Here is a 12,359-nt window from a genome sequence, read left to right as displayed (position 1 = left end):
TTGGTTTTTTTTGTTTGTTTGTTTTGTTTTTTGGTATCAGGGATCAAACTCAGGTCCTTGCGCCTGCAAGGCAGGTGACGGAACCATTGAGCTAAATCCCCGGCCCTCAGGCCTCATTCTGTAATGGGCTACTAACCAAACTTTTAAAGAATTACTTTTTGTGTATTAGAAATTTAAGCATAATATACGTTTAAATTTAAAATGCATTATCCCCTAGATGTTGGACAAGTCTGTTTACTGCTCTGTGCCTATGGAATTGTCCATCCAGCTAGAGTTACCCTTCTAAAATATATGTCTGGAGAGAGGATTCCTGCCCGGAAGCTGGCCAGTGGCTTCCATCTCATGTAGTGGTGAAATCAAGCTTATCCACAGCTCACACAGTCTCACTGAACTGCATCCTTTCTCCTGCACCCCTTCCCTCATGCCCACCTTTTCTGATTCCAGGTCTCCTCAGAGGCCAACCATGCTTCTACCTCAGGACATTTGAATCCCCACTACCAGGAATGTAATTCCCCTAGACATAAGAATCATTCCCTAGGCTTGAGCCATAATCCCCAAAGACACAATCCTGAACTTCGTAATTCTGAATGTAGAAATCTTGAAATAAAAAATCCCTAAATTCTAAAATCAAAAAAATCAAAATCCTCCAAAATCAAAACTCCAAAATGTAATTTTAGAGAACTTAATTACAGAAAATCTCAACAAAACATGGATTTTCATTCTAAAGAATTATTTGTTTGAGAAGATAAAAATATGACAGAATACTTCATAAGGCATTTTACAAAATAAAATAGAAAATAAGAAAGTTTTGCAAGCATACACACTAAGGAATAGTAAGGATAGTTCCAGTCCAACACGTATAATAGTTAAGAACAAATAAATTGTATTCATAAGGAAATAGGTTAAAAAAAAAGTAAATATGTACATCCATATATATCTAGTTAGTAATTGTGTACTCACAACTTTAGAACCATAGTCATCTGAGATATTGTAACAGACAAGCTAAGCCTTTCACAGACCCTTCAAAAACTGTAACGGGTCACTACCAATAAGCAGGGCCTAAAGAGCAGGGATCTTGAGAAATTTTATTTTTCACAAATACAGATATACAAAACAGAGACCTTTTCATTTACTGACGAAGTTTCAACATTTTCATGCACATGCACAATGCTAACACGTGAAGTTAACCTGGTGGTGATGCACTTTCACAGAGTCCAATTACAAAATATGTGGAAGATGAATTAGAACTCCCTTAAAGTCTAATTAATATCGCTAGGATTGGAAATGATGTGATGATGAAATGTACATAGAACAGTGAAATGTAAAAACAGTTCCTGCTTTTAAAAACAGTGGGGGGAAAACTACAATGAAAATCCAGTGTAAAAATGTGCATTATAAGGATATTATAGCAATTGCACAAAGCTAGTGCATAAGACCTGGCCAACTTTCATGACCACTAAGTCTATTTTGAAGTATGACATCATGGTGAATAGCTTGGGTTTTTTTTTCTTTTTTTCTTTTATGGCATAGCTCACCTCAGAAAACATGTTCACATTCATTTTCTGGCAGATCCTTCCCGCCTAGTACATTCAGACTCACAGTCTAATCTCTTTGGAAACACCCTCAGACACAGGAAAATACTGCATTGCCAGGCATCTAAGTATTTATTCTACCTAACAAGATGTGACTTTTTTGCATACAGATAAAACACCTAATTTCTTCCCCAGAATTTGGCTTTCTTCTCCTTTTATATCATCTTTTTAAAAATAGGAATTGCAGTTTTTGGCATTTCAACTCTCAGTGTTTCAACATTTGGAATTTTAATCTTTCAGGATTGTGATTGGAGGATTTTAGACTTTAGAGATTTTAGACTTTAAGGATTTTGATCTTTCAGGATTTCAACATTTGGGATTATGGTCTTTCAGGATTATCATTGCAACAGTCACTGCTTCCCCTTCTATTCAAGCATTCCGGTGTATTCAATCATCTCTTTTGGCAAGAATTTAACGTAGACATCTCTTCTTTTTTCCCCATGGATTTTATAGTTGTTCAATGTAGAATATCTTTACTTGCCTTGTATATTGTCTCACCAAACTTACATGTAAGACTCATAAGGACAAGGGATTTTAAAATTTTGTTTTCCTGCTGCCTACATTACTGCTTAAATGAATACTAGGTAGTTGGCTGTTGACATAATTTACAGTTAGGGTTATAAGGTTACTTCAGGAGAAATGTTCTACAAAGACATTTTCTCCAATCTGGACTATCTAGAGGCAAGATTTTTGGCAGTTTCATTAGAAATAATTCAAATCTTTGCAGATTACTAGAATAGTTAATACATAAAATTCAAAAGAGGGAAAATGTATCAGAGGATGTATATTCATTTTTAAAGAGAGCTGTAAATATTAAAACATAGAAGATAATTATTAGGGAAATAGGCAGAATTAAGCATTAAGTTCTCATTATAAATGCTTAGTAAATTAATTTAGAAAAATTATCATTGGCGAGATCAAGGCGGGCAGCTCATCCTAGCCCCAGCTTGCCTACTTAGAAATGAAGTGTGAAAATAAAGGCCTAGATCTAAAGGCATAAAAAAGTTACTATATAAAATCCAAGTTGGTTAAAGTAAATCATACAAAGTTCTTAGAATAAGGGTTCTGTAAAAATAGTTTGAAAACATGAAAATCTTGCACAAATGTTAATTGTTCTGGGAGATTTTCCCAAATCCTATAGTAAAAAAAAAAAATCCTGTTTGAAAAATATTGAGAACTGAATCTTAAATGAATAACTGTCACACTTGAAAGCATATTAGAATCATCTGAGAATTTTTTAAAATTATTAACTCAGGGCCGGGGATTTAGCTCAGTGGTTCTGCTGCCTGTCTCACAAGCACAAGGTCCTGAGTTCGATCCCCAGTACCAAAAAAAAAAAAAAATTATTAAGTCAATGTAACATTACAAATAATTTTATTTATTTATTTATTTATTTATTTATTTATTTATTTATCCTGGGGTGATGTATAGGCAGTATTGGAGCTAGGGAAAATTGCTCTTCAGCAGCACTCTCCAATGGACAAACATGAGTTATGTGTGTGTGTGTATGTATATATATATATATATATATATAATGTATATAAAATTTTTGTAGTGGCATATTAAAAAATAAATAGATGAATTTCATTTTAATGATTATTTAGAACTATCATTTTAATATACATCATTCGCCACAATTCAAGTGACCAATACTACATGTGGCTAATGTTTATTCTACTGAGTAGCAGGTAAGAATGACCTAAAAGTCTTTTTACATTTATTTGCATCTAAGGTGGGGCCAGAAAATTTGTGTAACTAACCTTTTCCCTGGTAACAGTGAAGCTTCTGATATGAAGCTCAAACCCTGAGAAGCCTACTGTGGACACTCAGGGATCTCAGTCATAGGCAGGCACCAGTATTATTGGAAAATTATTTCCCATGCTACTCTCACTCTTGGATTCTGATTTAATTGGTGTCTGAAATGAGGCCTGGGTTTGAGAGCTATTATTTTTAAACCCAGATTCTAAAAGTATTTTTAAAACTTTTTATTTTGAAAGAATTGTGCATAATGATGAATGGAATAAATCAGACACACAACTTGAAAACCATATGGTATCTCCCATTTGAGTGAGACAAAGTATAAACAAAGAAACTGTAAAAAGACATATAGAAAGGTATAAGCGGACAGATTTCTCACAATAGAGAATTGGTACAAGGGAACAAGGAGAGGGAAAAGGGGAAAGGAAAGGGGAAATGAGAAGAATAAAGACATGCCATGTACAGGAGCCCAATAACCCTAATCAACGTAATTATTATAAGCCATAACGTGCTAAGACAAATAGTATCAACAGGTATGAAAAGTGATTAGGAAATCAAAGAGGGGAGTAAAAAAAGAAACAAGCCATAATATGTACATCTAACCATTCCCCAAGATGATTTTAAACTGCATGAATTACAAACATGTAGTAATAAAATAAAATCAAGAAAAAAAGAATTATGGAATCACAGAAATTGTAAGAAATAAATGCTGATAAGGAGTGTACACCAGACATTGAGTTTCTTTCCCTATTTACATCTTGCAAAATTATTGTACAGAATCCAAACTGTGAAATTTGCAAGTTGACATTGGTACAATCCATAGAGAATATTCAAATATCATCAGTTATACACACACTAGTGTGTGTCTACATGTACATGTGGTTGTCTGCAATTTTATCCCATGTATAGATTAGTATAGCTGCTAGCACAATCAAGATGTAAAGTTTCTTCATCATCTCAGAAATCTTACGATAACCTTATTGTCACATCACCTTCTCTGTCCAATATCCCTAACCTGTAGTAACCACTGGTCTCTTTTCTATACTTACTATTTTGTTATTTCAAGAATGCTATGCTAGGGCAGGGGATTTAGCTCAGTGGCACTGTGCCTGCCTTGCAAGCACAAGGTCCTCAGTTTGATCCCTGGTACCAAAAGAAAAAAAAGATTGCCATGCTTAACCATTCTGAAACTTTATTTGGAACTCACAGTATGAGAATGGATCAGAATCCATCACACACTATATGCCCTTTTGAGATTGGCTGTTTTCATTCAGTACTGCATCCTTCAGGTTCATCCCAGTTGTTGAGTGCATCAGTAGTTTATTCTTCTTACTGAAGAGTAACATTCCATTGTATGTATATATTTTATTTACCTGCTTACTCCTTGATGGACATTTAGATTATTTCTGTGTTCTAAAGGAGCTGCTCTAGAAGTTCATATATAGGTTTTTGTATCATCATGATATTTTCATTTCTTTGGGATAAATGCAATTGCTGGAACTATTCTTAAAAGAGCTGTGCCATTTTACATTCTGTTCAGAAATGTATGAGTGAACCAATTTTTTTGAATAATTCCCAACAGTTAGTGTAATGAAATTTTTAAAAAATTTTAACCATTTATTTTAGGTATTAAGTGATTTTTCATTGTGCTTTTTAATTTACATTTCCCTAATGGCTAACAATTTTTCTACTTGATTATCTTCCACTGGTATACCATTTGTGGTGAAATACTCCTTCATAAATTTTGCCCAATTTCCAACTGGCCTTGTTTTTATTGTTGAGTTTTGAAAATTCAGAATATATTTTAGATGTAAGAACTTTTAGAGATATGTGGTTTACAGATGCTATCTGTCAGTCTTCATCTTTTCATCTTCTTCATAGAGTTTTTCCTGGGAAAAAGGGTTTTAGTGAGGATCACTTTATCATTTTTAAAAATTTCTGTAAAATTGATTATAAAAACTGCATTTGCCTAAGATACTAAAAACTTTCTCTTGTGTTCTTCTCCTTCTAAAATTTTAATAGACACTGTTATCCATTTTTGGATGGGTATGTGTTCTTATAAGGCATGAGTTTTAGGTGTCAGCGTTTTTGTTTTGTTTTGTTTCCCCCTTCTAGACACTAGCTGCACTAGTGCCAATTGCCTTTTCTAGTAATGTAAGCTACTGTAAATTTTGTCAGATTAATATTCGTGGTTCTACTTTCCTTTTCTGGCCCATTCTATAAGACATTAAGTTACATATTTCAAGGATCCAAATTTACTAACACATGTAGGATTTGGCTAACTCAAGTATTCTGACTTGAGTTTTAGGTATACAAATGTATTTCACTTCCTTTTTCAACTTTTCTCCTTATCTCTTTGCCTCTTCCTCTTCTTTTCACTCTTTCATTTTATCCTCTTTCTTCTTCTCAGAAAGACTCAGTGGCAGATACTGGGGACATAATGAGCATATAATGCTTGTCTTCATGGAGGTTAAATTGTGAAAGTGTACATTTTTTTTTTTTGGTACTGGGGGTCGAACTCTGGACCTTGCGCTTGTGAGGCAAGTGCTGGAACCACTGAGCTAAATCGTGGCCCTGTGGAGATTAAATTATGCATGAGGGAGCAATGTGAAAAAATAAAATAATTTAAGCTCAGAGAATAATAAGGGTTTAGGGGCTAATAAATATTGGTAATATGACAAAGTTGATTGGAAGACTACTTTGCATCAAAGAATAAACAAAATTCTTTCTTGGGAAGTGATACTCATGCTGAATTCTTCACAAAAGGTGAATGGAGGCAATGTGGCAAAAACCTAGAGAATGATTGTTCAAGGGTGAAGGAACTATCCATACCAAGTCTGGGACATAAAGTGATTGACATTTTAAATGATCACTTTGACTAGTGTAGAAAAAGACATATAAAAAACAAATTAGAGGATCTTTGGAGAAATCTCAGTGACAGAGAATGATAACATGGAACAGTGTGGTAGCAGTAAAATAGAGAAGAATTTGGAGTTCAGCTAATATTTTGCAGTAAAGCTAACAGGACTTGAAAATACAATGAGTTACATGCCCTGAGCATATCAAAGACGTTTGATTAGAGAAATGAAGAGAATAATGTTATAATTTATAAAATGAAAAAACATAGATTTGGTGTGTAATGAATATCCTGTGTCTATTTTAGATTTGTTAAGTTTGAGATGCTTTTAATGCATTCAAGTGGAGATATAAGGGCGCAAATAAAGACACAAATCCGGAGATTAAGGGAGAGGTTTCATGTAAAGACACATATTTGTGATATAGTATTTAAAGTCATAGAACTGGGTCAAATAAAATAAGGAAATAATATAAACATAGAAGAGGACACATTGGGATTTCAATATTTAGAGGTTGTAAAAGAGTAGAGAAATCTATACAGAAGGAACCAAATAGTAGTGTGGTGTCTCAAAATAAAACAGAGAAATGTGTTTCAAGATAATGTGCTCAGTTCTGTCAAATGAAGACAAGAGGTCAGGCACAATGAGAAGATGAATCAGACAGAGAAGTGGTCTTGGGTTTTACATGGGGAAATTATTAATGGCCTTATCAAACCCAATTGAGTGATTAACCCTACATTACCAAAAAGGCAGCAAAAACACAAAAATTAAGTCACTTCCAAATACCAGTTGTAAAGCTATGAACTGAATCTCTTTATTTACTTAGTTTAAAGGCTGTTTAGAAGTGAAAAATGAAGATTTATGCATACGCACTTTATGATGAGCAAAATATAACATCGGAGTCTTTTTTATGTCTTTGGTTCTAGTGTCTGAAGGAAGGACAGAGCAGAAGATTAAAAATTTGACTTTCTGATAAGTTTTGTGATATTGTTGCCCATATGATATTGGAAGATAACGGTAATATATCTTGAACTAGTTGAAAATATATTGGCTCATACAAGGAATTAGAATTGGGGCTGGTTTTAGCATGAACCGGAGCCAGCGAATCAATCATCAGAAGGGTCTTGAAACTGATGTACAATGACCACTTCTGTTCCTAAAACCTGTTCAAGCTATTTTTCAGAACACAAGCACAGAACCCTAGAATCAGATCTAAAATGACCTAGAGAAACTGCAGGAAACAAATTTCTCTCAACAGCAGAATCTGAACAACAAAAATAGGGCCTCATGGACTTAGATTAGAAGTGAGGAGTGCAATGCAGAGCTGTAGGATAGAGCAGAATTATTCACAAGTTTCACTTGAGTCAATGTGTTGTGTGGGTAATTTCACCAAGACTCTTGATTACAACCATTAAGCCTTCTATTTCTCCTTACCTGGACCATTTAAGTTTCTTTGTTACTTGTCCATTAGAGAAACAGATTTGTGTATGTTGTGTTTTCTTGTTGGTGGACCTACAATAAGGCTGCTTCTTTTTGCAAAAACTAGTGCTATACTGTTGGTTCTAAGCTATATAAGTGATTCCTTGCTTGGTAACATTTTCTCTTTCTTTAATTTTCCCTGTATGTCAATTGGAACCTGTTTCTGAGAGTAGTATTTGTTTGAATGTTCTTGGATATAGCTGGTGAAAGGCAGTTTGCGAGATGTAGAGGCTCTAGAGGAGTAAATAGGGACAAAATCAGGATATCATGGGTTGTAATTAATTAAAACACTTACACGTATTTTCTTGTATTTTCTCCACCCGTAGAGAAGATTGGTAGGGGATAGGAGTTGGCTATTTGTCTCCATTATTTAGGTTAAAATGTACATATACATGCACAAACACTATGTACAGCATATATATATATGTGTGTTTGTGTGTGTGTGTGTGTGAGGCTGGCATACCCAAGTGAATTGCCTGCCAGAATTTGAAGGAACAAGGTCGTTTTGGCTTATTACATAGACCTGTGTCACAGGAGAAGTCACATAGTTTGTGTATACATACATGTGCAGATATACATACATATATGCACAAATATATGTATGTTTGACCAGAGAAATACATTCCACATACTTGTAAGAAGTTAAGCTACTGTTTATGCACAAAGAGCTACTCATAAATAATTTCTCTATATACATTCAAGATCCCACAATATATGAGTCATTTTTAACTTCCTTGTCTGAATTCATTTGGGCTGGTTGAGTATAGTTGCAAATGATGTTAAAATATCATTTTTGTGATAAAGATAATGAGAATTTTACTTGTAAGAAAAGGAATTATTAAATCAACTCATGATCTGTCATGTGTACTACTGGGACAATCTGGAGAAACAAGTACTGCTTTAATGTCATGTCCCCCAGCAGGGTTTATGGTGTTTGGCATAAATTTCTTAGTATATGTGACATTATTCTCAAGGCAAAGGATGTTTCCATATAATAGCTCTCTTTTGTCTCTTCTTGAGATATAGACTGTATTATCACATAACATAATAATTCTTCATTAAATTTTCTGGGAACTTTCTCTAATTTCCTATGTTACCACCATGCAGAGGTTAGTAGTGAATTTTTCTTGTTTATCATCCTTTGCTTTTATCTATTTTCCATAAAGCCTCTCAATAACTACAGCTACAACATCTTAGGTTTATCTAAGTTCTAAGAGTGGACTGTTAGAAAAATTGTATATAAAGAACAGAATTGATGGTGTTTATTCCCTAATTGCATGCAAATTTTATAAAAAGTCAAGCTCTTAATTTTAAACAAATATCTTGGAAATAAATAATATCCAGGAAACACTGTCAAAAGTGTATTATAGCTTTGCATATACAACACTCTGTGTTCCATCTGCAGCACAAAAAGCAAATCAAATGAACAAACAAACAGCAACAAGAAGTTGGGCGTGGCAGTGCATGCCTGTAATCCCAGCACTGAGGAAGCTTAGGCAGGAGGATTGCTGCAAATTCAAGGCCAGCGTGGGCTACATAGTGAGTTCAACGTCAGCCTGAACTAGGTAGTGAGATTTTGTCTCAAAAATACCAAAAGAAAAAAAGAACAGCAACAACAAAAAAAACCCATGTATTATACTGTCTGGCACTGGAGCACATTGTTAAATGATATTTAATGACATAAGTATATCAAGATTTAAATTCAAATTCTTCTTATTATGTGCTTTGTAATTTAGGGCAATCACCTGTAGCTATTTCTCATCTGTCTAGCAGATATATATATATATATATATATATATATATATATATTCCAGAATTACTGTAACAATTGGAATAAGTCAACACAGTAGTTTGCACTTATTGGTCATTAAACAAATTTTATAGAAGTTTAGTAAAATTTTAGCAAAGAAGAGGAAAGAGAAGCAGCACCTATCAACTCTGTAGTCTTTGAACAAATTACTGTTAATATTGAATATTGCTTATTATTGTGAACTACTTACCAACTTAATTGATATGAAAATAATTTGTTTAGGAGGCCCAGGTTCTGTTGCCCATATCCTAGCTCCATGCCAACAATCACTACTGAGTGCCTCATGGGCTCCAGTCTCCTCTGGCATATATTTAGGACCATTTATGGGTCTTTCTCATGTGGTCCCCTCAGTATCTGTGGTAAGACTGAGGAGTCTCAGTTCTCAAATCCCTCTATGGAACAGAAAGTAGTAGGGCGATCTGTGTCAACTGAGAAAATCCTTTGAAGATTCTGTACCAGTTCTAATGACTTCTCTTCTATTTTGATCTAATATCATTATGTTTCTTAGGCCTTGTTTCTATCTCACAAGGATTCACCTTGTGTTATTTTTTCACTGTAAATTTTTAAAAAATAATATATAAAACATATTTCTACTACAAGTAGTTAAATAATGCCAAAACTCATAAAGTAAAATAAATAATTTTCCATTACCTCGTCTACTGCCTCTCATTCCCCAATGTGATTTAATATAAACCTGAACATTTTGGTGTGTATCTGACCACAGCTTTATCTACCTTTTCACAATAAGGCTACATCTCTAGGCTTACAAAATTGCTTAACAAAAATCATAATACCTGAATCTGCAACTAGTTTTTCCCACTTAATACATGAAAGAAATCACTTCATTTCTATAAGTATGAATTTTTTTTCTAAAAATATTTTTAGTTATCACTACATTTAAACATTTAATCCATTTCAAAATTAATTTGGCATATTGTGCGGGATTAGGCTCTATCTTTTTTTTTTTTCTTGCATGTATAATTGCCTAAACAGCTACTGGGTACTGTGAGTCACCAGGTACATTTGATCTGCTTTTGAATTTTCTCTTCTTTTTTGGGGGTACCGGGGATTGAACTTTGGACCTTGAGCTTGTGAGGCAAGTGGCAGAACCACTGAGCTAAATCCTCGGCCCCTTGAATTTTCTCTTCTGTTTCATCAATTCATTTTTTTTTTCTATGCCAAGAGGAGATTTGTATTATGAATGTTTTATAGTAATCATTTTTGGTATTTAAGAAAGCTGGTATTTTATAAAAATTATTTTGTCCAATCATTTTTTTCTTAAATTTGTTAGATCTTCATGGACTATAGATTATTCTATTTAAATATTTGAATTTAGTCACCTCAAAAGTAATATTGGAATTCTGATTAGAATCATGTTAAAATAAAAATGAAATCAAATATATTATCATCTAGAGAAGTAGTCTGTTTTTTTTTTTCTAGTTGTTCTGTCCTGTTATATTTCTTTATGTAATGCACTAGACCTTCCACCCATGGATTTGTCACATAAGTAGATGCCCTGGTTTTTGATCTTCCTTTCTGGAATGGACTCTGTCTAAATTCTACTGAAGTGAGATTCTCATAATATAAAATCAATTTTTTAATGAAGCATATAGTGGCATTTAGTACATTTAGAATATTGTGCAGCCACAACAAATTTTTAAATAATTTTCATCAACCAAAATGCCACTCATTAAATAAACACTCCCTAAACTCTTTTTATTCATAGTCATTCTCCCCTCCTCCAACTGCTTGAAAGTCAACAATATTTTCTCTATTTCTATACATTTCACCTTTTCTGAATATTTTGCATATAAGTGGAGTCATGAAATATGTAGTGTTTTTGACTGTTTTATTTAGCATAATGTTCTCAAATTTCATTCAAATTATAGGATGTATCAGTACTTCATTTCTTTTATGGCTGAATAAAATATCACTGGATACCACAATTTATCCAATCATCCCTTGATGGTCATTTTAAAAATCTTGTAACTGTTATGAATAATGTCAGTATATACATATATAATATATATATTTAAATACTTGTTTATATTTCTCTCAGTTACATAACGATGAAATTGATGGTTGTATTTAATTTTTAGGAATTGACAGACTGTTTTCAACAGTGCCTGAGCCATATTACATTCCCCTGAGCAATATGCAAGGGTTGCATTTTTCCCACATCCTCACTAACACTATATTTAGTTTTTATCAGGGATGAAGTGATGGCTCACTGAGGTTTAGATTTTTATTTCCTTCATTGCTAATGATGTTGAGCATCTCTTCATGTGTTTGTGGCTGGTTTGTATATTTTCTTTGGAGAAATATCTGTTGAAATCCTTAGCTTATTGGGTTCTTTTCCATTTTCTTGTTGAGTTGTAGGGGTTCTTTACTCTAGGCATTAATCCATAAACATGTTTACAGTTTGGACATATTTTCTCAATTCTGTCTACTGTCTTTTCACTTTCTTGATAATGTTCTTTTGTGCACAACAATTTTTAATTAATACAAAGTCAAGTATATTTTTGTATTTTTTTCACATGATTTTGGTGTCATATATAAGAATCTAAGGTCATAAACAATTTACCCATGTTTTTACCCATGTTTTCTCTTTAGAGTTTTATGGTCAAATTTGGATGTGGTGACACATGCCTGTATTCCTACCTATTCAGCAAGCTGAAGCAAGAGAAATTGTTCAGGCTCAGGGGTCCCAGACTATCCTGGACAACATGATGAGACACTGTTTAAAAAAGAAAGAATTTTATGTTTTTAGTACTTGTATTTAGATCATGGATATACTGCAAATTTTTTATGGTGTGAAATGGAGATCCAGCTTTACTTTGCTTGTATGTAAATATTCATGTATCA

The sequence above is a fragment of the Heterocephalus glaber genome, unplaced genomic scaffold, assembly GCF_053883595.1.
Source record: "Heterocephalus glaber isolate CG9 unplaced genomic scaffold, H.glaber_assembly_v1.0 deba00001523, whole genome shotgun sequence".
Taxonomy (NCBI): domain Eukaryota; kingdom Metazoa; phylum Chordata; class Mammalia; order Rodentia; family Bathyergidae; genus Heterocephalus; species Heterocephalus glaber.
Note: the sequence above shows the minus strand (reverse complement) of the source record.